Here is a 27,715-nt window from a genome sequence, read left to right as displayed (position 1 = left end):
TATGTTTTAAAGTGTCCAGAAAAACGCTCGGCAACCCTTCCGGCTAAACTGTTCTAGAGCTCACTAACGGCCCAAGAATATAGTAACTTCCTTCTTCTAACTCAGATTTGAGACATTTTCCTTCTTCATATATAGGCATGAAAGGAGCAGGTCTTTGTGTAAGAACCTTTTATTAATCTGAAGTTCTTTATTAAACTGTCCCTCAGTGGCCACAGGATGAATGATCTTGGGCCCTTCAGCTGTTTCTCAGCTCTAATTTCCAACCCTTTAACTCCATCTCTGGCTCTTCTCTTAACTCTTCAAATCTTCAAATCGTCGCTTACATAGGAAGCACAGACTAAGACACAAAGCTCTAGCGACAGTCGACAGTCAGGCCTCATGGCTTCTTCGGGCCCTGCACAGCTATAGCCCCAGGCCGTGCTCCTTCTTAAACTCAGGGGCAAGCGGGGGACTTCTTCATCTCACATGTGAGCTTCTCTCTATCCCTTCTTCTCTACTCTCATTTTATGTTAGTAAAAGAAGGGAAAAAAGGGGCTGGGGTGGGGAGAAGCAAGAGGGCAGACAAAATAGAAAAGGGAACTTAAGAATTTATAAAGATATGAGAAATTATTCTAACAGGAAATACAAAGCGAAAGATTCATTTTACCAGATGAACAGTACATAAAAACAGTAAACCTTTGCATACAGCCTGCAGCATGTTTTCACACACAATATTCCTGTATTTTCTACTGCCCTTTGAACACCCCGCGTCTGCCTGCAAACACAAGCTGATTTGTTCTGTTTTAGATTTATGCTAATAGGTGAACATGAGGAGAGGCTTAGCTGAATTCCACAAATAAGCTTTTAATGTATATCTGAAGATTTGTTTTTAAAAGGCATAGAAGTTCTAAACAGGGAAGCAAGAGAGATTCTAATTTCATTTTCACAATAACGGCTGGATGTTTGTTCCTCTAACAACGTGTGGTTGGTTACCACCAGCTATGCCCTGGCTCTTACATTCAAAGCCAGAGCAATTTATTCACATTACAAAAATAGTTAAAGACAGTTTAAGGAAAGAGAACCAGTTAGATATTTCTGAGTGGCTATGAAAGATTTTTCAGGGGGAAAAGAAAAGCACTAACCTGTGTGGTTTTAATCCGTTGAAAACGACCAAGTTCTCAAGTTCCCCTGCTCTCTTCTAGCCAGTTTCCTGTAAGTGTTGCATGTGACATTATATACTTCCTCACTGCACCTTCTTTGACTCGCCTCTCTCAGCGGTCAGAGAGGCATGTGATAAGATCTTCTCGCTGCCTGTTCACACTGGAGTAACCCTGTGTCTAAAGAAATGGTGGTCTCCCAGAAGGGTGGTTTTAGGAGTCCCTAGGGCACAGGTAAAGAGGAGATAAGTCTGGGAAGGAGGCAGAGGGAAGAGTAACATCTGGACTCCTGGTACTTGACTCTACAAGGAAGGGGAGGGGAGAGGGAGAGACAGACCCTTGAGCTTCAGCGTCGCCTCTCTGGGGTTGAGGCGGCCGCTTCTGAGAAGGCGTGGACTGCTTTCAGCGGAGCCGGGTGTTCTGCTGTCATCAACAGGCTCCGGCCGGTGCTGCCGCCCTCGGGACGCTGAGGAAAGGCGGCCGTGGCGCTGCGCCCAGGATGTCCCCAGGCTGCTCTCTGGAGGGCGCCACCACAAAGGAGCACACCCAGGGCTCGGCTCACGTTTCTGGATCCTGCAGCGACAAGGGCCACTCACCCTGAATTTCCTGGGACCTCTCAAGTGTACATCCAGTCTATTTGGTCCTGCTGTCAGGCAGTGTGCCCTAATTCTGGGCCCGCAAGCAAAGTCCCAGTACTCTTTGCCTCTCAGGGCTGAATAACTGGCAAGTATTTCCCCTCTGCTGGTCTCCAAAATATGCCAGCTTTTTGGTTTCTCCTCAAAGGGCTGACATTAACATCTTCTGCAGGATGGTGGTGGGACCTTGGCGACATGTGAACCCTGGCCGTGGGGGGCCCTAATGCTGGTCTGGCAGGAGCACCAGGGAGAGTGGCCAGATGTGCCCCTCCGTATCCAGCCAGGAGACTGGAGAAGAGCTGAGGCAGGACCGAGAGAGAAGTCCAGGGTGCCATTTCCAGCTTTCTTGTTCCTGCGGTCGGTGCCTTTCCCTCTCCTTGTGTAACTCCTCTAGCTCTCTGGAGGTCCAAACATACTGGAATTGGTGAATGTAGGAAGTGGTATGTGGGAGTAAAACCATGCCCTGGACCAAGGGGAATATCCTGCAATTTGTACAATTTGACTCAGTGCAGAAACCCCAAATTGTTTCTATTTGGCTACCCTGGTATAATTTTTTTTAGTGCTTTTAAAGGGATTTTTTTTGGTTTGTTTTTTAGGGAGCTAACTATAGACAAGCTCACTGTTCCAAGTCTTGAAAATATCATCCTATAATTCCCGAATAAAGTTTTCCATGTGAGAACACTGGGTAAGGAAATGAGTCCTCAGAGTCAGAACTTTGGACAACAGTAGACCCCTGAAGTCTCTCCACATGACTGCATTTCTGGCTTTGAAACATGTATAACTGTTTTACCATTCTGGAAACTGATGGCTAGTTTTCTGATTGAACTGTACAGTTAAATTGGCCACTTGAGTCAAGATGGACATGAGCATGGCCTCAGCTTTAAAATAGGGATAATGGTAAAACTTGACCATCTTGGAAAAACAAAATACTACGTAGATGATAAATAATAACAACTCCATTTGAATGTATTTAGAAGTGTCACATTCTGGGTTAAGTTGCCAGTTCCATTTTTTTCAACTAAGCAGTTACGTATGTTCCACTTAAACTATGCTCTGTGTGGAATTTTTTAAAGTCTTAACAAAATGCTTTATAATTTTCCTTTGAAATTCCTAATGTGGCCTCCTGTTCATGAAACGTTTTTTTCTGTTTAGGCATTTGAAAAATTTTAATAGACTTTATTTTTAGAACAGTTGTAGATTTTTAGAAAAATCAAGAAGATAGCACAGAGTTCCCACTATTAAAAGTTTCAGATGATATATAAGTAACAATTAATAAACCAATATAGACACATTATTATGAACAGAAGTCCATAGTTTATTTAGATTTCCTTAGTTTTCCCCTAATGTCCTTTTTTTTTTTTTTTTTTTTGGTTCCTGGATTCCACCTAGGATACCACATTGTATTTAGTCATCACGTCTCATTAGACTTCTCGATTGCCAATACTTCCCTTGTTTTTGGTCACCTTGACAGTTTTGAAGAGAACTGGTAAGACATTTTATACAATGTCTTACAATTGGAATTTGTCTGACGTTTTTCTCATAGTTAAGACTATTTCGGGTAAGGCTACAAAAGTAAAGTGCCATTTTAATCACATCATACCAAGTGTGTATACATACTCCTAACACAATTTAATACAGTTGATGTTGGCCCTGATTGCTCGGGGTAGTGTTTGTCAGGTTTCTCCACTGGAAAGCTGCTCCCCCTTCCCTTTCCGTACAGTATGCTTTGAAAGGAAAATCTTGAGGGTGGAGTATCTATATATAAATTATCTGGAATTCCTCTGTATAGAAGATTTGTATTTTACACATTTATTAAATTATTTGATTTTTTATTTATATCTGTATAGTCTCATAGATATTTATTTTAAACTTTGGGTTAAAATTCAACACTATTTTATTTATTTTGTGGACCAAATTGTTCCACCTTTGGCTACTAGGAGCTCTTCCAGCTGGTTCTTCTGCTCCTTTGACATACTTTTATCAATTTTGTTTTTTGTTTACTGTTTTTGAGCACTTCCTTATTTTCTGGCACTACAAGATGCTCCGGGCCCATCACGTATACCCCCACGACTGTCCATGATTTTTTTCTGTCTTATCAAGAGAATGAAAAAAAATCAATCTATGGGCCTGAAAAAACGTTTGTCTTAAATTTTCATTAGTTCTGCCACATGCACAATAAAACATTTATTTGTTGTTTTCATAAAATTAGTCCTCGCCTCTACCAGGAAGAAAACTGCAAAATACCAGTTAAGTGAAATTTTGCATTTCCTTAATTCCAAGATGCATGTTTTTGTTGGTAGTTTTTTTTCCTTCATATTTCAACATTCCTGGAATCAAAGTATACATTTAATATCATGTCTTTCCCCACCCCCCTCCTTTCCTGTCATTAATATGATGGTACATCTTACAGTTGACGGTGTCCTGGGAATGGAGGCAATAGAGCAGACGATCAGTCCTTGTTTGGACGATAGACATCATTTAACTACTCTCTCTGATTTTTCCCCCTACTGAATACATGTTTTGATTAAAGTGGTTTGGATGTAGCATCTACAGACACTAAGACAGCCTATGAGTCTCACCTACTTCCAGACACATTCTAACTTTACCTCAAACTACAAATTTTCATCAAGCCCTAAATTCAGATAAAAGAGGGGCATGTTAAACCCTTTTTGATTTTTTTCTGAGTTTACCATCTGACTCCTTTACATTTACTTTTTCAAGATCTCATGAATCTATCATCGTGCCTGAGGAGCCTCATACTGATACTGAAGGGTTGCAGGAATGATGTGTCACTCCTGCTGATGAGGAGTTAGTGTTCATGGATCAGGAAGGACTACTTGATTCTGCCTTTCCTACTCAGGGAAGCCAACCGACTGCAGGTTGGTAGAGCTGGCCATCCTTTTCTCTTTGGCCAGGATCTTCTCTCCAGCTCATGAACCACTGCTGCTTTTCTCTTAATGGACAGAGACTTGTTCAGCCATTCACCATGGGAAAATTTCATGAACAGTTGCAAACATAATGCCCAATCTTTTCATCCAGGTAGGCAGAACTTGGCTCCTCTAAACACTATTTTTTGTCCCACTCCTGTGTAAAATGTACTACGATACTGACAGTGCCCTAAGCATCCCACCGGCATCCAGAAGAGACTGGAAGATGTGCTGCACTGCCTCTTTTAGGAAACCATCAACCAAGCCCATAGCACATATCAAGCATTGAGCCAAGTGCTTTATGTACATACATTTAATTCTCACTGCAATCCTGTGCAGTCAGTACCGTGATTCCTACTTTAGAAATAAGGTAACCAAGATAGAGAGGCCAAATAACCTGTCCAAGGCCTCTTAATAAGTGTGAAGGCAACATGCCCGCTCAGTTCTGCCTGACACCAGAGACTCAGAGCCTGATGCTGCTCTCTGTGGTCGATATGTTTACCATCTACAACTCATAAACAGGGATTTTATTGATTTTAGTCCTTTCCTCTATTTTCTGCACATGCTTTTCACCTTAACCAAAACTTAGTGACAATTAAGGGCAGGACAGTGTCTTTTATCCCATTAACTCAGCTTTCCAGCCTCATTCCAGCAGCTTTATCATAAACCCTGAACTTTTGCCTAACTGCCAATCTTTTTTTTCTAATTTATTAGAAAAAAATTATAATTTTTCTAATAAGGGTAAATAATTTACCATTATTTCCCTATCTATTTTGTCTTATTTTGTTTTTCACTTATTAGCTTCTTAAATTACAAGTTTATTTTATTTTCAGTCCTTTTAAATAAAAGCTTTACATTTTTATCTAAATATATTTTTAGTCCTATCCCACACATTCCGATGCATAGTATTCCCATTGTTAATTTAAAAAAAAGTCTATAGTTTCAGTAGTGATTTCCTTTTTGACCCAAGAATTATTTAAAGGGATCAGATTTGAGTTTCCGAGTGCTTGGATGGAGGTGGGGGCAGGTCTCATCTTCTGTTAATTTTCAATGCTATGTTAATGTGATATATAGCCAGTATGTCTATTTTTTAATTGAAAAGTTTCTTTGTGGTCTATTATTTCACCAAATTTTGTAAATGCTTCATGTTCTTTTTAAAAATTGTGTGTATTTCCTATTTGTTGGGTTGTCGACAATGATGATGATGTTATTGAAATCTTCTGTTCCTATTTTTATCTACTTGATCAAATTCTGAAGGCATTTGTTTATTTCTACAAACATCTCACTGTTTATAGAAAACTTTTGTGTTTTTAAATTGTTTATTTACATTTTTATTTGTATTATTTTACTTGTGCTTTTAACAAATTTTGCTTTATCTAATCCAGTGCTAAGATGTTCACTGCATGAAGGTTCATTATTACTGAATCTTCTTGTTTGACTTATCTCTCTTATTCTCTTATGTCTTTTTAATATTCTTACACTTTTTAATATTATCATCTCTATTCTTGTTTTGTTAGTTAGCATTCACCATCCTATCCCTTTGTTCCTTTCTGTGTAACTTTGGTATACATATGACTCCTGAAGACAGTATATAGCTAGATTATCTTTTCAATCTATCCGAGAGTCGGTGATTTTATCAGAGGAATTTAACCTTTAATTGTTACATGTCTTATTCCTGTCATTTTATTACATGTAGTCTGCTATTTTGCTTTCTTCTTGTTATTTCCCTTTTCTTGACTTTTGCTCATGGACCATGCTTTTTTAACTGGCTGTGTGTATGTTTTAATATTAAATGGTTTAGAAATCCTACCTATACTTTTTTCTAAAGATGACATACATGTGACCTTTCTTGGTAAACATCAGAGACCTACATAGTAGAACAACATTAATTGATAAGGTCAGCCTATTGTTTTGGGAAATTTAATGGTAGGTTCATGTTAATAACAATGAATCGTGCTGGGGGAGATCACATTACTCTTTCTAACAGAGTGTGCTGCCAGGTGTCCATTTGCTTCCCTCCCCCCTTGCTATGAGGAGGACTGGCTATAGGTCTCACAAGTCATTTGGGTAGGCGTAGGGTAGAGGGGCAGCCAAGAAACCAGTGACTGGGATGTAGCCAGGGGCATCCTGGGGAATGCTTCGGCAACTTTGGAAGTCTGAGACATGCAGGTGCTCTGGAGATGGTAGAGTACCTGCAGAAGGGAGGCTGGAAGGGTGGGTTTCCTGCTTCCTCATTTCCAGTCACTAGAAGTCATCATCAGCTCAGGAATCTATTCTAGAATTAGGTAAGAGCTTAACTATAAGATCATAAGAATGTAAACTTATCCTCTAAAGAGTTGAGGAATTCGAATGAGAAAATAATGTTGCCAGACCTGCTCAGAGGCTAGAATTCTGAGTTTCCTAATGTCTAGTTACGAAAGCAAAGGAATCAACAAGAATCTACATTTCCTTTGCCTAAAAACAAGGTAGTGTTCCCTTTTCTAAAACTTTGATATCAGTGCAGGGGTGAAATCAGATGGGGGAAATTCTAACCATAAAATACTTAGGCAGGTATCGTTTGTGTATATTTGTATATGTGTAGAGTTTTAATGAAAGTTAACATTAAAATTCCATATTTAATTTTTCATGGAGAATTCCAGAGAACTGGGAGGGAGGGAACAGAAATAAAGGTAGCAACCATTTGAAGACCTGCCAATAACTCAATTTACTGGACTGAGATCCTGGTTTGGACCACAAAGAAGAAGTGATATGATACCTTAAAAGAGTGTTTCTGTTCTAACATAACATATTTAAAGAAACTAATTTGGCCACATAAACATTTTATGAGTTATAAATATTATTTTTGATCACTCTCATAATACAAAAGGGAACTAAAATTCCAAGAGTTGAAAAGATTTATTCAATGAGCAAGTAAATAAGTGAGAGAACTGGGAGTTAAACCCCAAGCTTCTGACTATGGGTCCAGTGTCATTTCCAGTATCGTTTTCAGGTGCCATATGCATGCCGCGCAGGGAGGAACCCAGTGAGGCATGCCCTGGACAGTCTGCTTCACAATGCAGGTCAAACGGTCCGGTCAGACCCCAGAGCCATTGTTTCTGCACTAACCTTGGAGGGATTTTTAGAGCATTATGTCATGCCAAAGGCCTTCCTCATTAGCAATCTGCAAAAAGATACCATGTACCATGTTTCCAAGATCTTAGCTCAGCTAAAGGGAAGATGAAAGGTCAAGAAAGCTCTCTTGCTGATGCACTGCACTCTGGTACTTTTATTTATGCCTCTATACTATTCTCTAAGCCAGAATTGTCAAGCCCTCTGGCTAGCTGTCTTCAAAGCCAGGGCCCAGAAGTATTCTTCTTTGGCATATTACAAGGCCTGCCTAATGCCAACAACCAAATTGGTCCTTTCTAATATCATGCAGTTGAATTCCAAATAACCAAGCCCCTCACTTATCTTTGTTGTTAATAAAAACACTAAAAGGATATGGCAAATTTCCTTGTTTATAAAAAGACAGGCTAGGGACATAAAGAAAGCCTTGGTGTTCACCCAGAATGAATTTTTAAAAAGCCTCATAAACACTCCAGAGGTGGCAGACAGTAGTAAGAACCAAGATCCTCTCACACATTTGTTGCTCCTTTCTTTTAGGAAGAACAGAAGAATGCAAAGCAATGTAAACAATTCAAAGTATACCAAGGGTGCTGGAAGAGATCATGAATGATACTGTGCAGATTTGTGGCTCTGATTCATATATTTTCCTCAAAAACATGCATAACATGGGAACAAGAGAACACCTAATTAATTGCCTCTTTGTTCAGTCTTCCTACTCAGATGCATCTATCCCTCCCATATTGAAGAGCACATAAATTAGAACAATTGATAAACAAGCTCATGTTACTCCTAAAAGGAAGGATTCTGGAATCAAACCACCTGGGTTCAATTCCCAACTCCATCACTTACTAGTTACAGTGAATTACTTTATTCTTTTAGGTCCTAGTTTCTTAACTGTAACATGGGCATAATTTTATATGTATGGAATGTGATGTTGCATGCCAGCTTAACACTACTATTACCTGTTAGTTGGTAGAAATTTTATTCTCAGGAAATTCTGTATTAGAATTTCTTATAGCAAATGCAATCAGAGTCAAGCAATGAATTTTATTTTGGAGGGTGCTATGCATTCAGGAAATAAAGGATATTCAGGAATCAGAGGCAGTGGAAGTATAGGTGCTCCAGTCATCTCACAGAAGCACAGTCTACCCAGGAAGTAGACGAGGAAAACCAAATGGGTCCTTTGAGACTAGAGATGGTGTAGCATTTATACTTCTAAATTTGGAAGAGTCAGATGTATTTATGTCTGATCAAAAAAAGGAGGGAAATTATATATATATATATAATTTACATATATATAAATTATATTATATATATATATATTTTTTTTTTTAAATGAGTAAACTTCATGGCCAGTGAAAAACTATGTGGATGAGAGAGACAAAGAGAGGTTTAGCAATGGCCATGAGTGAAGGCAAAACAGATGGCTCCACAGATTTTGAAGATGATGTTTCTGTGGTATGAAGTGTAAAACGTTTAAGCCATGCCTTTTAGAAAAACTTAGATTAAAGAAATATGTTATTCTTCAAAGCTTTCTGGCTTTCTGATGTGTTCCTTGATTGAGACTCCAAATAAAATCTGAACCATGGGGTTCTCAGGATTTATTCAGGTTACAATTAGTGTGTGACTCATATCCAGCTGAACAACATCAAACCCAGCCACATGTGTTTATCACTTATTTTCTGGATTATAATTTGGATTTTGAAGTGGCTGTAGACATGCTGAATTACATGATTCTGTAAATAAAGTAAACTTTTTTTTTTTTTTAGGTGGGGGAAACCCTTGGTTGAGGTCACAAATTACAAGGACCTTGTTAGCTTACGATCCCTTATTTTTTAATTTTTTACGCCCACAGCGCCTGGTCTTCCTAGGTGCTCTCCCATGCAAGTACTAACCAGGCCTGACCCTGCTTAGCTTCCAAGATGAGACAAGATAGGCTTGTTCAGGGTAGCATGGCCATAGACTAATAAGGTAAAGTTTCAAAAGATAAACATCTCTCAAGATTTTATTAATTACTCACAGTCATTCTGAATGGGTAACACTACATTTGTATATCAGCATCTATTATTTTCTTTGCCTCCGAGCAACTTCTAGAAATAAAATTGGTGCTCTAGGAGGTACCTAAAGCAAAACTAGGTACTATTTACTAAATTACTGTTGCATATCTCTCAATGATTTACCTACAGTACCGAAGGCAACATAATATTCATCAATTAACTTCCAAGGACAAACTTATGTACAAAAGTGATCGAACATCCCCGTATCTAATCACATTAAGTAACTTTATTAAAATATGTTTCCTGAACATTTTATATAAACTGCCTTTTAACCTTAGGAGCACTGTGGATCATTAACAACACTGATAAAAGTAGAGGTGAAATAGGAGTTAATGGACTACAACAATGAGCTGATTATGGTGTTTTTCCTAATAAATTATACTCCCTTTTTTGGGGAAAATTATCACCATGGACTGTACTATATTCACCAAAGCATGCTGAAATGTTTAGTAACTAGACTTTATAGATGTGGAGACTTCCTAAGCAGTAAGAAATGTGGGGAGATAAGTTGTGACAAGCAGTGTACTACAAAATGTACAAATGGATAAATTCAGTTAAAAAAAAATCATCTTGCTTTATGAAAGACAAGGATTTAAGGTTACAAAACCAAAAACAAACGAACAAAGCAACGCCACTGCCACCTTCGGTTGTTATTAATGTTTAACTGCCTTGTGCAATCCAAACGGTAAAAAAAAAAAAAAAAAAAAAAAAAGCTAGAAACCCCAAACCAAACTGCAAACTATGAACTGATACACCTTGGGATTCTATTTCTCATCTGTGCAGCTGCATAACAGGCATATTTTCCTTACATAAATCCAACTCTTTATGCTTGAATGAGAGAGATAGAAAATAATTTTAACAGTGACAGCTATTTCATCCACCATTCTGCACCATAAGTGTGCCCCCCAGAGTGTCCTGAGATGAGAGACGTGAGATGAGTGTGCAGCATGCACACTGCGTGTGATTCCGATCTTGAAAAACACATGTGTCTCACGTGCCAGGGCCCATAATGGCAGCCAGTCATTCCATCCTAAGGTCAACCAAGGAAATAGTGATTAAGAGTAATTCCAAATAGATGGAATTTCTACCTTATCTACAACCGTAAACACTAATGTCACTGAATTGCACCGGGCCAGATTAGTTTTTATCTCAACTTGGTTCTTCCTGTCCTGACATTGACAGTTCAGAAACTCTGCTGTTGAGGTGACTTCAAGCCTCAGTTAAACCACTGTTCCTTCTGGGCAGTCCCTCCTGCATATTCTCCTTCTACCAAGTTGATGAAGAAAAGATTTGAGACAATTTTTTCTTTTTAGAACAGAACGCTTTTATTGTTGCCTAGCACCTGTGACAGATTCCTGTCTCTCTAAAGGAGACAGAAAATTTGAAGCATTATTGGCCCTTTTAAAGGAAAAGAGGAGTGAGTAGGCTCACCCAGAGGTGAGTGAAAAGCTTCACACATTAAAATGTGCCACTAGAACAACCAAGCCAACACGTAATATGCTCCCCCCACGGTCTGCTTTATCATCTCTTTAAAAAAATCTGGGACAATATGTAGCAAAACAAATATATTACTTTCCATTTCTCAGTACAACTCTAAGTAAAGATCGACCGTTATGGCAATAAGCACCTTGGAGAAAGGTGTTCTGTCTCCTGCGATGCCAATCTTGCTTGGTTCAGGGGTCAGCCTCTTCCTCTGGATCCTCCCGGGTCTACTGTGCCCCCTAACCTGTTGCACCAGTGGTCTGCTACACCTCTCCTTTACATGTCTATCTCCTCCTGGGAGGGAGAAAGTAGCTTGGCACCTTGAATGAATGAAAGATTACTGTCTCCCAACGACAAAGAAAAAGGGACTCCCTAATTCTCAAATCCACAGTCCAGTTCGCCAATTTTATACATAGACCACTCTAGGCATGCACAAATGTAAGAGCTTCAAAATAAAAAATGCAGGTTCGGATTCTAAATTAACCTATCTTATAATTCATAGATCTTAAGGTCAAACTTGGATGTAAAATTTTGTTCCTCCTACAATTTCCTATATATTGAGGTGTTTCCTGGACCTTCTTTCACTAAATCATAATGCCATCCCAACTGCCCTTCTCAAAAAGGATGAACTTTCTTTAGCTTTTTAATTTTCTTTTTAGGATTAAACATAAACAGCATACCTCCTGACAATATTTTTAGCAGAGAGGATTCTAAGCAATATAGAAAGCCTTTGACTCATAGAAAGCACATAATCTATTTTAGTCATACCTGTGTCAGGAACCTTGACTCTTGTTCAATGTGCCCATGAACTCCCTTCAAAAGGATGGGCAGTGAGAAATGCCCAAACACCATGAGAACTCATGTGTGGTCATCACACAGCTTGGATGAAACCAACAGTAGGGCAAACTTATGTATACAGAGACAGCCTAATTGACTGGTATCACATGTGCTACCCCTGACCTAGAAACAGGACTTTTGACAAACAAGGGGCTGGAATTCTATGTTGCTGGCTGGCTGAAAAGGCAGCAATTGGAAAGAATAAAGATTTCTCCACACAGCCTCTAAGAAGAAACCTGCCCTGTGATCTGCCACGCCCCGATTTGCAAAATTCAGACTGAATTATCTGTTCATAACAATACCATTAACCTGATTCTCAATGGAAGTACTAAGACTGTTATTACAGTTCAGCTGCTTCTAAAGCACTAGCTACCTCAGGCTCTAACAGCCTAATCTTCCTATATATGCTCAGATTGCTTTGTAAATACTCGTAATAGCACAAACTATTAGCATTGTCCATTAACCTAAAATAATCATTACATTAAGTGTTTATGTGTATCAATAGTGTTATCTTTTAAAAAAAAAAAACCCTAAGTGTCTTTTAATGCATTGTATAATTCATCATTATCAAAGAAAGCTGTTATTTCTACTTTAGAGGTGGTGATGTGGAGTTACTACAATACGAAAAACAACAGTAGTGCACCCCTACAAACTATAAAATTGCTGAACAGCTTGATTTGTCACCTTTTACCCTGGGTCTCAGTTCAATAAATACCCATTAACCGATTAGCTATTCTTTTTTTTTTTTTTTTGGTATGGAAAAAAACTAGCAGTAATATGGCACATTTTGATGGGGTTCTTATAGTCAAGATCTCATAAACACATTCCATGGTAATTACCCAAGCCAAGATGCAAAGCCAGGCAGCTGTGCTGCCTGAGTGTCCAGTTATCTATTGCTGCACAACAACCCCAAAACTTAGCTGTGTGAAACAACCATTTCTTTATCCTCATGGACGCTGTGGGTCAGTAAGTCAGAAATGTCTTCTGTTCCATTACATCTGTGATCTTAGCTGGGATATGAGCTAGAACACTGGGGCTGGAGAATCCACTTCCAAGATGGTTTCTTCATTTATGTCTGATACAAAGATGGGAAGACTAAAGGAAGAGCTCAGCCAAGACTGTCAACCAGAGCCCTTACATGCAGCCTCTCCAGGACCGAGTTGGACTTCTTATTTGATGGCTCAAGTCTCCAAAAGCAAGTGTTTCCAACGTATGGCCTTTTATAACCTGATTCTGGAAGTCACATGGGGCTACTTTAATTGCACACTCTTGGTCAAAGTAGTCGCAAACTCCCTCCCCCACCAGATTCAAAGGAAAGGAACACAGACTCACCTCTCATTAGGAGAAGTGTCAACGTATTTGCAGCCATGCTTTCAAATATTCACAGTGAGTCTTCGGTTTTCCACTGTCTGGTGCACCAATATTTTGAACTTGAATTTTTATTGATAAGTATATGTTTTTATAGACTATCAACCCTAAATGGTTGCAATTATATTTTTAGATAATCAGCTTTTGTATTGTGAGAGGTTATAGTTCCAATAAAATGCCTACATGGGTATTAGGTAAATATTAATTTGGAATAATAACAAAGTAAACAACTGGCAGAAAAGATCTGTTGGCATGCTTGGCCTTTAATTTTATCAGAACTATTCAGTGGGGGAGAAAAATTTTTCCTCCTATCTCCATTAAGGCTATCACATGCTCCTAGTTAAATTAAAACATTTAAGGAGCTAGGAAACTTAAGGGAAAACAACTTAACTATAGAACCAACTATTCAGCTTGAGTTTGCAAACTCAAATTCATATCAGAGCTAGGTAGGTAGAGAAGTAAAAGCAGACTGGGGTAGGCCAACAAAAATATTTGGAACTAGGGTTAACTGGAACTCGTGTGCCTTTGCTTTAAAGTCTTTTAATTCAATTTTTTAAAAGTATACTGCATTGGGTGGTTCCATAGTGTAGTGGTTAGCACGTCTGCTTTACACACAGAAGGTCCTGGGTTTGCACCCCAGGTGGAGCCATGGACCATACCCCGGGTGTGCCAGGCCCATGGGGCGCAGACCCCGGTACATACCCCAAGTGTGTGGGAGGAGACACCTCACCTTCAGAGAACCTGTTCTTAAGGGGAAACGGCAACATGGGTAAGGGGTGAAAGTTTAGGGGGGAATTAAAGAGAGGGGGGAAATAAACTATACTGCATTTTCCAGAACTGGCTCTTAGACTACAGTTTATGGTCTAAGAGCCAGTTCTGGAAAATGCAGTATAGTTTTTTAATCACTTAGATTTTTAATCTAAATCAAGACTAGGTGGTGGCTTTTTCCTAGGTTTATGGTTGTTTTGCCCTGGTTCTATTAGGCTATTTTGTATTCTGTAGTTAGTAATAAACATTTATTGAGCATTTACTATGTACACTGAGCTAAGCTATTGCCATTCGTATCTTATTTAATGCTCAATAGTCCTTTGGGGAGTATTACTGAACCCATTTTACAAATAAGAAAATTGAGCTTCAAGAATTATAATTAATAACAAAAGTGACAAAGTCAGTGAGCGGTAGAGAGTGGGTCCATACCTAAACAGGTATGGCCCCAACGCCTATGGTCTTAGCAGCTGCATGTTATAATATGGTGCTTTTAATGAATGTGGCTCCCCCAAACCACAGGGGAATGGCCCCCAAGAATGGGGGATGCTGTCACTTCCTTGGTTGTAACCCTTCCAGCTACTCTAATTTGGGGATTTTACCTAATGGGAGTTTACCCAAAGCAGTGGACATACACGGACAGTATCTCTTACCCACGAATCCTGGAAGTTTAAGCCTGTATAAGAAACAGTGGTCTAACGACATTGCTCTGGAAACTCAAAAAAAGACCTCAAGTCTAGCCTTCCAGAAGATGGCCAGTGCCTCCACCATCGATCTCATGATAGGCAACACCACCCACCAGCAAGGACCTACTCACAGATTTATCAGAGAGACACCAGATTAGGCGTCATGGAAGTCAGCACATCTGTCCTCTACAACCTCTCTTGGCAGACCGCCACATTATTTTTGCTTTAAAAATCTGTTTTGAAAAATTTCCTTTAAAAATATTCCTCCTGTATTTCCTTGAAGAGAAAATTCAGAGTTCTCATTCATCAAACATATGACAGAAGCAGTTTTAAATCGCTTAAATTATTTATCCTTCATTGTTTAATGCTTTATATCATTCCTACATGCATAATTTATTATACCATTTATGTTCATTAAAAATTGATCATGGGGACATGCTCTCTTGCCATTCTTTCGGGCTACAGATATTTCTCTGTCGGAGCACTTGGGAATAGACAATTTTTTAAAAAAAATTCAGTTTGATGGTTTGTACGTCCCTTTCTTTTCTTAAGGCTCCTTTTCTTTGACAAAAGTCCATTTCCTTTATTAAATAACAAGAAAGATTATCTAACAGCCCATTGAGACTTAAAAAAAAAGGGCTTATTTCCGAATGTAAATGCAAAAAGGAGGCACGAGAGAACAAGATTCTAGAGTCTTCTATGACAGAGGTTGTAGCCTGTAGAGCCATCTCTTTCTCTGCCTTTTCTATTGTTCCTTTTTCTCTTCAGATGGATGATTGATTTTCTTTGTCTTTATTATGTCTTCAGTTACTCCTTAACTTTCTTCTAACTGGCTTGGGGTTTTTTTCTCTTCTTTTTCCAATTCTGCCCAAATCTCCTACCCTTTGCACTTCTCAACCCTGTGCTACTCTCTGAGCCACCAACCCCAAATCTTACAACTCTCCAACACCAGTGTTTTCAACCCACTGGCTTCAAAGAAAGGTCCAAGAAGGTGACATTGCTGGACACTACTGCCTCAGAGCTGGTTCGTGGGAAGGCAGGGAAGAAGCAGAAGCGAACATAATGTGTGAGAGATGTGTGGAAGTTAAGCAATAGTTAAGATGCACCTAAGGATCTCACACATATTATTAGTCTGAAAAAGGTTTGTGGTGGACTAAAACCCAAAGGAATCAAACTTGGTACATTCCAGTTGGCCCTCCTTGGTACTTCCAGCTCACCCCAACGGGACCCAACCCTGCCCCTCCTCCAGAGTAGATGAGACTATTGCTTGCTGCCCAAGTAAAGGACCTGATGGTCACCGTCACTTCTTCCCTCTCACTCACCCCCATAACTAATCAATCAATTATCAAGACTGGTACTTCCCAGTACCTCTGGAACCCATCCCCTGCGCTCCAAACCCTTGGCCACCCACCACTCTCCCTTGCCTAGCCATGAAACAGTTTCCTGGGGTCTCATTTGTAGCCGGCTGCAGCTGTGATCTCTCTGAAAGGCCCATCTGCTTAAAATCCTCTTCCCATCACGGTTGAGATCAAACCTAACCTTAACAAGGCTTACCAGCCTCTCAGTATGTGATGAGGCTCCTACTTAACTCGCCAGCCTCCTATTTCACCAACCCCAGGTGTGACCCACCCCCCCCTCCACCAAACACACTCACACAGCTCTACTCTCTACACTCCAGTCTAGCCACACAGAAGTTCTTTCAGTTCCATGGAAGGGCCATGTTTCCTCTTGGCTCTTGGCCTGGGAGCATGTTGTTCTTTTGCCAGCATCCCTCCTTGCCCATCTCCACAGGATGACCCCTCTGTCCTTCCATGAGGACCAGGCATGCTCCCAGGCGCCTACAGTCCTCCCAGGCCAGCACTCACCACCCTGCACAGTAATTTTTGGATTCCTAACTTCCTGTGCTCCCGCAGGCTAGAAACTCCATAAGGGCAGGGACCATGCACTACTTATTCACCATTGTATGCTCATTGCCTGGCGCATAGCATGGCATGCACTCGATAAGTATCATTTTACTGAAGAATGGCTGTGGGGTAGTCTGTTGTCATTGGTGGCCTACAATGAAGCAAGCCCTCTGGCATTCGCACCTTGTATAGTCCCTTCCCCTTGAACTGGGCTATACCCATAACCTGCTTTAACCAAAAGAAAGCTGCAGAAGTGACACCTTGCTAGTTGAGCCTGAGCTTTAAGAAGGCCTGGCAGCTCCTGCTTTTGTGATCCTAACCGCCATGGACCCTGCTGGAGAGACTATGGAAAGACCACATGGAGAGGCCACTGGGAGAGTGAGAGGTCCTGACACTACCTGGAGAAAAAAAAGAAGTCCAGTGATTCCTGATTCCCAGCTACACCCTGCCCCAGCGAACTTGTCATCTAAATGTAGTCCCAGTCTGGTTAATGCAAGAACAGCAGAAGAGCTGCCCAGCCGAGCCCTGACCAGACTGCAGACTCTTAAGCAATTAAATGGTTGTTGTTTCAAGCCACTAGGTGTTGGGTTCATTTGTTTCATAGCAACATTTAACTGTAATAAAACTAAACATACGAATAAAAAGGAATAAGGAATTATTTCACAGAATAAATTTCATGCAAAGATAGGTCACTATTTCTAACAGGCAGGTCCAAAAAAACAGCAACAGAATTAAAAGGATATAGAGGAACTCATACCACCAGCTTCTATTTACAATACATGACAGTTTTCCTCTGCCATTTTCTTTGGTTCTAAGACATTTGCCAATGAAATGATTTTCTTTTGTTGTTGTTAAAAAAAAAAAAAAAAAGATTCCTGGTCTGACATTACAGTTAAGAAGTCTGACCAAAGCTGCTATGTGAACATTAACACATGACTGGAAACTAGCCCTGGCCAACTCATCCTGCTGTTCCATTTCCTCTTATTCACTAACAGTGTGTATCCACAGCTGTGGATGAGGGTTTGGGGGGTGCTGTGGTCAGGGGGGACTTGAACATTGTAGAGGCTCCTGGCTTAACTAGACTGGGCACCAAACATTGTTTGGTGTGAAAAATCACCCGAAGAACAGAATGGCTAAGTTGACTGGTAGACTAAAATGACTAGTAGAAATGAAATAAACAGATATCCAGTCTTTGGCCCAGGCATCCATCCAATCAATCTCTCTCTCTCTCATTCTCTCATTCTCTCTCTCTCTCTCTCTCTCTCTCTCTCTCTCTCTCTCTCTCTCTCTCTCACACACACACACACACACACACACACACACACACACACACACAATATCAATGTTCCATGAAGACAGCTGATGTATACTGTCACACAACCCACAATATTATTTTAAAAACCCCATGTACATTTGCAGAATAAAGAGAAAGGCTACTAAATTTATAGTGGCTTGCTGCAAGTTTGGAATGCTATGTCCAATAATTGCTGCTCTTTCAGAAAGAAAAAAGGATCATTATATAAGAACTATCATCTAAGCAAAGTATCTGTCTTTTGTAAAAACTCAAAAAACAGAATGCTAAGACTATTTCCTAACAGTTCGTACTGGACTAATGCTTTGAATTTTCTCAATGATCTCTTGTAGGTAAAATTATCGATGCATTTTTTTAATATATCATGTCTTTTAAAACTATCTCCAATTAATAAATCTTATGTGATGGAGATTAAAGTAAAAAAGTAGATTTAGGAAAAATCTGGCAGTGTGACTGTTGCCTGTTTAGAAAGGGTAAGTTGCCGGTGTTTGCAAAGCTCCAGACATTAAGCGAATGAAATGGAACCTAAAGCACAAGTGTCAGTGTCCTATCAGTTGGTGAGGCTGAGCATGAACCCCGTTTAAACAGCCAAGAGCAAAATCTAGACTTAAAAATGGGAAATATTTCCCATTATTTTTTCCCCCTAGATAAGGGTGCTCTTTGAATATATGCCTCTCAGATGCTCCCTGGGATCCAGCAACCCCAGAAAATAGAAAACTTGTTCTCTAACTTTTCCTCTTCTGTGGAGTAACTTCTGGTGGAAGCATAGACTGTACTTTGACTGTGGGGAGAGGAAAGGATACAGAGGCAGTGAAACTGGGCCATGCGCCCCATGCTTACCTTCTAGGGAAGAGAAAAGGCTGGCGCCAGACCAAGAGTTTTTTGCAACTGAAGGAACCTGGGAGATTATCTTGGTGAAGCTAATCTTCTCAAGCACAAGGAAATGACAGGGCACTGTGTTTTGCAGGGGTGTTGGGGTCTCATGCTCCATATGTGTCAGTCACCAAAGGCTGGGCCTTTTCACATGATTTTACTTAGTAGGTATTTGATAAGTGTTTATTGGGTGGGTCGATGAACAATGAAGGCAGGCAAATAACATCCAGAAACGTGATTCTGTTAATGGTACAGGTGGGACTGGGATTCAGCTGGGTGAGGTGGGAAAACAGGGTGGAGAGCGTGTTAGCTGAGCCTCAGGGTTTAGGGGAGAGAAGGGAGAAGGAGGGAGACCATGCTCCTCGCAAAGACTGTGATCGTGGTTTGACCAAGTGACTTAGAATCAGAATGCCATTTACTGAATGCAGCAAGTTCACGGAGAACAAAATTTTGCGGAGTCCTATAAACATCTTATATTCTTGAAATGAGCGAAACAGCGAGGCACCTTGGAAAAGTACAGGGTTGTTCAAACTATGTTTTCTGGGGAGCTGAGGGGTCTTTGGGGCCCCCTCGCGGAACACTGCATAAAGCAGGTGCAACCCATCTCTTCCGGAAAAGCTTTGCTTCTGTTTGAAAAAACGAGTTCTCTGCTTAAAAGGCACAAATAAACTGAAAACTACTTGTGCAGTAGACTGCTGGCTAAAGACCACGTAGACATGAATCTGAGTTGCGACCCACCACTAACCAGGTGTGTGTCCTCTAACACATTGTTTTGTCTCCTTGAGCCTCTGTTTCAATATCTGGAAAGCAAAGCTAATACTCACGTTTGAGGATCTAATGATATCAATTACATGAAAACACTTTGAAATTATTTCACGGATACAGGTTTTAGGAAATATAAAAGGCAAATTTCAAAAAATTTCTCAGTAAGTCAATAGGTACTTTCAAAAGAGGCTTGTTTCTGTTTTCTGTGTTTGTAGCGAAAAAAAAATCCGTGGCTGTCTCAGAGGAAAAGCATTATTTAAAGAAGATACTTAGCACTCGGCACAATTTCACTGACACCCCAAAAGCAGGCTAGATAAGGGGATCTTGCTGGCACTCTAAAAACCCACCCCTAGGGTTTGGCAAGTAATGCTGGTAGGAGAGCTGCAAAACACAGAGAATGGATAAAAAACTCCAAGTTCCATGTTTGTGGCTTCAAAATGAAGGTATAGACTGTTGCTTGTGTCAGGAAGGCTGACACAGGATCAGAACTTTAAAACTGGAAGGGACTTCCAGATTATCAACCTCTATTTCACAGAGGAAACAACCGAGAACTCAGCATGGGCGGTGATTCATCCAAGATCACATTAGCAACTGTGGGACTCAACCGTACATCCAGCACTTTTCCACTGCAAGAAGTTTGACTAATGACAGACTCATAAGACCTAATTCTCATCTATAATGTATCCACGTAGTCAGTTCAACTTTCCCATAATTCACTTGACCGCGGTCTTCTGAACGCATTCCGAGTGGTGGCATTTCTACCATGGCCTAGGGGTAGGGTGAGCCACATCCTGGTTTGCCCAGGACAGTTCCCATTTATGTCTATTGTCCCAGTATAATTATTAATAGTGCTCCGTTGCCTCTCACAAGTGCATAGATTTGAATGGAAAATTATAAAGCATGTTTTGTGCTTTTTCTGGGAGGAACTGGGAGACCCAGGGCCGAACTACTCCCTGACAGCTTGGAGTGGTGGTTTGGAACCAAGAAAGATGTGATAACTGTCTTCAAATATTTATAGATCTGTCCTGTGTTAATAAAATCAGACCATCCTGTGGCTGCAAGGATTAGAACATGGACTGCCATATGAAAACTACAGGGGTGGAATTCTTCTTCAGCATAAAGTGACTCTAAATGGTCTCTGGAACCAGTCTGCCTGGGTTCGAATCTTGGTTCTACCATTTACTAGCTCTGTGACCTTAAGCAAGCTGCCTAAACTTTTTGTGCCTCAGTTTCTTCATTGGTAAAAGAATACTAAAAAGAGATCCAAGTACATAGGAAGTGCTCCATAAACATTTGTTCCTACTATTATTATTGTTATTTGGCGGGTAGTGGATGTTCCCAGAGTACAGGTTCTCATATGCGGACGAGAAAAGGATGTTGGGGAGGACAGTCAGCACTGGCTTAGCCGAGGTTGGAGATGCCATTCTAACTTGGTGAATTTAACAGGTCTGCTCAATGTTTGTCACAGTAGAGCGTAATGATTTAGAGCATGGGCCTATCAGACTGCCTGCTTTGAATCCTGGTTCAGCATGTTCTAGCTGGGGATTCTGGATAAGTAACTTAACCTCTCTGTGCCTCAATTTCCTACACTGTAAAATGGGGATAACAATAGTGCCAGCCTCACAGTGGAGTGAGCATATAGAGCAATGCCTGGTAAATATTGTGACTGTGATGATGGCATCGGTCACTGAAGCTTACAGCAGGAAAGCACCTGAACAGAGGTGGGAACTGAAGTCAGGAGGGTGAGGAGCCTGCCCGAAGACTCACAGCCTAGTAAGCACCTTGCTCTCTTACCTGCATAGTGCTGCAGTCCAGCTGGCACAGACTGATTCGCTCACCCTTTTAACCCCCTGGCATGGCTGACCAGTTAGTGCTCTAGCAGTTAGAATGAGAGGGCCAGAGTGTAGCACTCAAGAGCTGAGGGCAACCGGACAGGACAAGCAGGTATGAGCTAGGGTGCGAGGCCATGAGCTCAGAGCTGCCCAGAGATGGGTTGGAAGCAGGAGTGATTTTATGAAAACACGTATCAGATGATATCCACTGGCTAAAACCTTATTAGAGTTACGTCCTTACAGATCAGCTAGCCCTTGCCTACATCTCTGACTTTGTCCTTCGCCCCTCTCCCCACAGCCACGCTCTACCTCTTTCTTTTCCTGGGACTCGTCCAGCCTGTTCTCACCTCAGGGGCTCTGCATCTGACATTACCTTTGCCTGACGCACTCTTCTCCTTGGATATTCATGTCTGGCTCCTTCTCATTCCTATCTCAACTCTCATAAGCTTTTCTTGACAGCTGTATTTCGAGTAGTATCCCATGCTTCACATCCCATCATCCTGTCAGCCTTTTTCACTGCCCTCAAAACAACTAATTATATAAGTTATTCATTTAAGTCTGAATTAATTAAGCATGAATTAATTTATCTAAGTAGTTATTTGTTTGCTTGTTTACTGTTTCTCCCTTCTAGGACATAAAGTTCACAGAGACAGGGATCTTGCCTTAAGCAAGTCTCAAGAGTGAACACTTAATAAATGTTTGGTGAGTGATAGATAAAGCCAGAGCAGGGGTGAGACAGTTTGGGGGTGCCCTTTTTTGGAGAAGTAGGTTCGCTGGATTAGTCAGTGGGAGCGAAATATCTGGGTGGATGGGGCTGTAGCTGCTTTAGCGACCAGAGGCAGGATATGCTGTCTGTGCTGGAGAGGAAGGAGAGGCTCGGGAGAGAAAGATGAAGTGACTGGTCTCCATCTTCTCAGCAGAGCAGGGAGCTGCACCCTGGCGGGCACAGAGCACCTAACTGGGCCCTAGGTTAATACTGTACATACCTGTGGCAAGACCAGACCTGCATTCTGTAACTCTTCTCTGGGATTGGTATTTCAGACTGTTAGCACCTAGCAGACAGGTTAGCCAGTGGAATTTTCTGACTAGCATTGAAGAGAATCTAGCACTGAGTCCTACAGAGATAGGGCTTAAAATAAACATTCCTGGTTGTGGTTCTAAAAAGTGGCAAAATTTAGCTGCTTTATAACAGGCAAGAAACTATGGGAGGAAAATCTATGTATGGAATTACAACCATAGTCATAGTCAAACAGAGCTAATATGAGCATCCTGAAATAGGGCGACCAGACATGTGACGTTCCGTAAGTGTTTCTATCTTCATGTCATGTTTGATTTCTAGCCCTCCACCGCAGCAACCCCAGATGAAGCAAACCAGAGTTGTAAACATGCTCTCTGAAAGGAATAAGAGGGCCGCTTCGACCAGAAGGCTCTGCACTGGACACCCAGCAACCAAACCAAAGAAGAGTGTGGTCCCTGCCAAGAGTCTTCTGGCATTTATCAGCCTACTTCTTAATTTTGAGAGATTTTTCCAGAAAGTATTTGGAAGGGATACCCCAGATCTATGAGAACATTGGTGCCAACAGTTTTAATAAGCATCAGTAAATGTTTATAGATCCCTAATTACTCAGATTTCATTTCTAGGAAGAACAACTCTGCTTTCAAATTAATTTTTAAATTTTAATGTCAGTGGAGGATTAGGCAGTAGAGAAGTTAGAGACAGACTGAAGAGGGAACAAAAAGCATTTCTCCGTAAACATGCCCTTTTCAGTAACCTCCTTTCCCAAGAACTAAGGTCAGGAGTGAAGAGAGAAATGGAGTCAATAAGGTCCTTAGGACCACTAAAGGGGACCAAGGCCCCAGATGAGGCTTTGTGAATAAGGTCGTGCTCTAGAAAAAGTCACTCTCCTGACCTGAATTTAGGAGTAAATGCCTCCAGTTTACAAGAGTTATTGGCTCAACCGCCACCAAAACCCCCGAGAACTTCAGAAGAGGAACACTAGTCAAGGGTTCCCTCCGCAGAGAAGGAACTAATAAAACATTTTCCCCTTCAAAGCACTTGGCTAATGTTCCCCAACTCAACTTTCAGCTAAAAGCAGCCATTAGTAGTCCTCCTTTAAGCAGACCAGAGAGAAAGATTACAATAAATGTGGGAAAGGAACTCAGGGAATTCACACTCCTCCTCAGCCTTCAGCCTTAAAGCTTCTAGGAGAGAAAGGCAAAGGGCCTTTGGCCTCAGGGGAGAAGCAGTGAACTCAACACTAGTTTTGTTTTCATTAGGATTTTATCTGTGAAATACCCCAAACTCACTGGCACGCCTCTCAGATAGCATGGAAAGGCAAATTGCACAGGGGATTCCAGATATGAAAGGGCACAGGGGTGAGAAAATGGTCCAGATTTTCCTCTTTTCCCCACTTTCCACCACTGAGCTCCTCTGTTTCGGTTTGAGCTCAGCAGCACAAGTGCCTTGGATAATCTAGAAATTGCTTCCATATGTGGGCACAGGAAAGAATGTGCTCATTGGCTGCCTGAGGAAGCTGCTCTGGGCAGCCTCCTTCCTGCCAGAAAACATTCTCAGGCTGAAGAGCCACAGCGTGTCTGAGCTGAAAGGAGGTCAACAGCAGCATCTCTAAGCTCTTCTGTTTACAGAAGACGAGGAAACTGAGGCCCAAGGCCACACAGTGACAGAGGTGGCGCCAGAACCTGGGACTCCCTGTCAGCCTTTCTTATTTTGAATGCCCTTTGGCATTTAGAGTTTGTCTTTTCCAAGACTGTTCTTTATCTTAAATAGATGTAAATAAATAATCAAATTATCAAAGGCAGAGTTGGCTAGGCGGGCCTGCCAGCCTGGCAAGGCTCTCAAACACAGAAGGTCCCAAAGCCCATGTCCAGTCCCCAGAGCCAAAGGACAACTTCTTCTTTGTGGCTGGATCCCAGGGGATCTTTCAAAGAGTGTAAATTATCTTCAGTTCCCAGTCATCTATTTCCTCTGGGTCAGGGTCATGTTAACCTTGAACAAATGTCTAAAATGCACAGCGATCATCCTGAGGTTAAATATGTTTGCTTTTAAAGGAGTCTCCTCAGTACAAGTTCTTCCAATGACGTGACCTTCTCATTTGGAGGGAAACCATTCTATTCCAGTATTTGTCTCAAGTCACATAATGTCTTTCCCTCTCCTCTCTGCAAACCCCTGCTTCCCTGCCTACTCTCCCCTCCCCAAACCTCCCCAAACTCGACCAGAATTGCTTGAAAGAAGGACCCGTAGTTAATTTAGTGTAGCAGCAGATGGCAAGTTGGGACCTGGTCTGACAGGCCTGGGTACTGAAGGCCAGCACTTGGGGCTAGATGCTTACAGGAAATCCGGCTCTGGGCAGAGGTGCTTGTCACTCGCTGCACCGGGACCCATGCCAGGTCTCCATGACCCCACACCACTTCTCAGCCTCAATGTTGTGTTAGGGTGGGGCTGGTCCAGAACTTGAAACAAAGACTCAATTTGGGATCCAACAGAAAGTGGTCTGCAGGAATCTTTCTACAGAAATCTCCCAACCCAAAATTTGGGCGATTTAAGCCTGAATCACAACTTGAATTACCTGACCCAGGTCTGTAAACTCAGTGCAGCTTCAGCTTTCAGGTTAAAAAGTCTTGCGTTCTCTGCTCAGCTAGGGCCAGCTCGCCCCACACCACCTGGACTTCTCACCTCCAAGCGCACGGCCAGAGCAACTTGTCCCAAGGCCCACTAACAAGTCAAACCAGACAAACTTCAGTCTTTTACAGGTTTGCTTTGCAGAGGACCTGAAACTCAGACAGGGTTTAGCAGTTCTGCTATATAACCTGAGGTTTTTGGGGTCATTCTTATCTGTCTTGTGCCTTGTTACACTACATTATGAAACGTGTTAAAGTGACCTTCAAAAAAATGTTTTATTAATATTACCATAGATAATTAGGATTCTCACTAGTCTAGCTAGTGAAAATGGTCTTTCAATAAATATTTACTGAAGACTTGTATACAAGACAGAGAACTAGGGATATAATACTGAGCATAACCCTATAATGCGGCCCCCCTTTTAGGGAACTCAAAGAACTTCAAGTTCTCTGTGTCATTCTGTTTATGCTTCCATTTCACTAAAAACCACAGTGGATGGTGACTATTAGACACTCATTCAACCAAGAGCACCCTTGCACTACGAGCAGCATCTGAGTCTTATTTGTGCCAGGACAATGTATCACAGACACTCAAACGTTTTCTGTATGAGCCGAATTAAAACTCAGCCTCCTACTCCCTCCATGGGCCATCACCTCTCCTCCCTTCCTTGGTTCGCCATCGCCATCACTGCCTCACCAACTTTTACTGATTGGAAGAGTGAGGAAAACCTCTTCTCGGATCATGAGCCCTATGTCACTGGCTCTCCTTCTGCAGAAATCTACCGGAGCTACAAAGTGTGACTGGTTTCAACAGGCCCGACACATTTCTGTTTAAATCAGTACTTTTCAAGCTAAGTTGCTGCCCTTTGTCTGGTAGTCAAACCAATTTAGTGGGTTGCAACCAGCTCCTTTAAAAATAACAACAGAAAAGGTATTGCATTTGGTAAGAATGGGAACTGTTTCATCAAACTTTTACTTCTACTGTCTACCTATCTGTACAGGTTCTCAGTGAAAACGTATTTCTTACTGTGGGTCACAGTCAAAAAAGGTTTCCAAACGCTGGTTTAGACAATGCTTCTTTATACGATGTATTTATTCACTGTTTACCTACGGATTCCCTTTCAAATATTGCTCAGATGTTGTCTCTTTTCACATCTATCATTCAAGAGTAGGAAACGGGCTCTGATCTCAGCATGCTTAGTTTTGTTTTTGTTTTAAACTCTAAATCACTTGCAGCTTCTTAAATTTACATTTTCTCTCTGTAAAGAATTGAAAGGACCCACTATCCCTTTTTCCCAGACCCAAGAGTCTACACGGCGCAAGGTTCCTCTATACAGGACTGAGTTAATTCGCATGCATGCAGTTCTTCTGCCCTGGGCCCTTCTATTGTACCTCAAGAGAGGTAAAAAGAGGAACTTAGTGTGTTGGCTTATGCCACAGAGTTAGTGACAACACACCCTGCCCTCTAGTTCCTCCAAGCAAACAGGCCATTACTGGCTTTATGAGAGTTCATAAGTTTACATTTGTAGCTGGTACTTGCTCACAGCAGGGCCCATTTTACCCCCTGTCCACTCAGAGGGAGCTAGAAGCCACTTTCTACACCATCCAGGCTTTCGGAGGGGAAGGAGCAGCAATGAGCCAGTAGCCTGCACGTGCCAAAGGAGGCATCGCAGGAGGCCGACTGACACCGGCATGGTTCACTCAGAGACAGGATGTGTCACCAAAATGGTCATTCTAATCAAGTACAAGGCAGGGAGGCCACAGACACAGGAATCAGAAACATCTAAATTTGAATTCTAGCTCTGCCTCTGGTTTCTTGCTTAATTCTAGAAGTGTTCCAGGTCATGTCAGAAAAACAAATGTTCTTGCTGTGGGTGGAATCATACAAAACCAGGGCTGAAATTAGCCCCAGCCAATGATACTTTACAGCCCCCTCTGGGCTCATTGCGAGGCAGTATAGCCCAGAGGTGGGGAAAGGAGCTCTGGACACCCTCGCAGCCCTAGCTTTCTCTTTAACTGATACAGAGCTGAATTCTTCTCCATTCTTGCCTATGGCAATCCCCAGGTTATTGTTCTACAAATACAGGTACCTGTAGTTGCCTTGTCAGCAGGAATGTTTGTGTTTACCCCAGACATGCCAGCCCTGCCCCGGTGGCTGGAGCTCCCCAGGGGAGGCCTCCACCAAAAAGTGCTTGATCTTCTCCTTCCCAGCAGTCCAGCAACAGCTCTGCAGCATGCAGTTCACTCGGACCCCAAGGACAAAACAGCCAGAGCCGGGCAGAGGCCTAGCTGCCTAACAATTATTCTCAGCCCCAGGGTTTTGAGAAACATTTTTCTTTATGGAAAGGAAGTGACTGCTTTCCTCTTCTCTTTCCTCTCCCTCACTGAACTG

General features: G+C 41.5%; 1 protein-coding gene across 2 annotated transcripts in view; it reads right to left on the bottom strand.

The window, feature by feature from the left end:
• Positions 1–27,715, bottom strand: part of WIPF1 (WAS/WASL interacting protein family member 1) — a 106,893-nt gene that overhangs the window by 65,465 nt on the left and 13,713 nt on the right. The window contains exon 1 of one of the 2 annotated variants that reach the window (XM_016134804.2): positions 1,122–9,029. The exons of the other annotated variant lie outside the window; for it this stretch is intronic. The gene's annotated coding sequence lies outside the window, so the exon portion shown is untranslated. Of the gene's footprint in view, positions 1–1,121; positions 9,030–27,715 lie in introns of those variants that run through there. 2 annotated transcript variants of the gene reach the window in all.

Source organism: Rousettus aegyptiacus, unplaced genomic scaffold (genome assembly GCF_014176215.1).
Source record: "Rousettus aegyptiacus isolate mRouAeg1 unplaced genomic scaffold, mRouAeg1.p scaffold_m13_p_2, whole genome shotgun sequence".
Classification (NCBI taxonomy): Eukaryota; Metazoa; Chordata; class Mammalia; order Chiroptera; family Pteropodidae; genus Rousettus; species Rousettus aegyptiacus.
The sequence above is the reverse complement of the archived record's forward strand: the minus strand, read 5'-3'. Positions and strand labels throughout refer to the sequence as shown.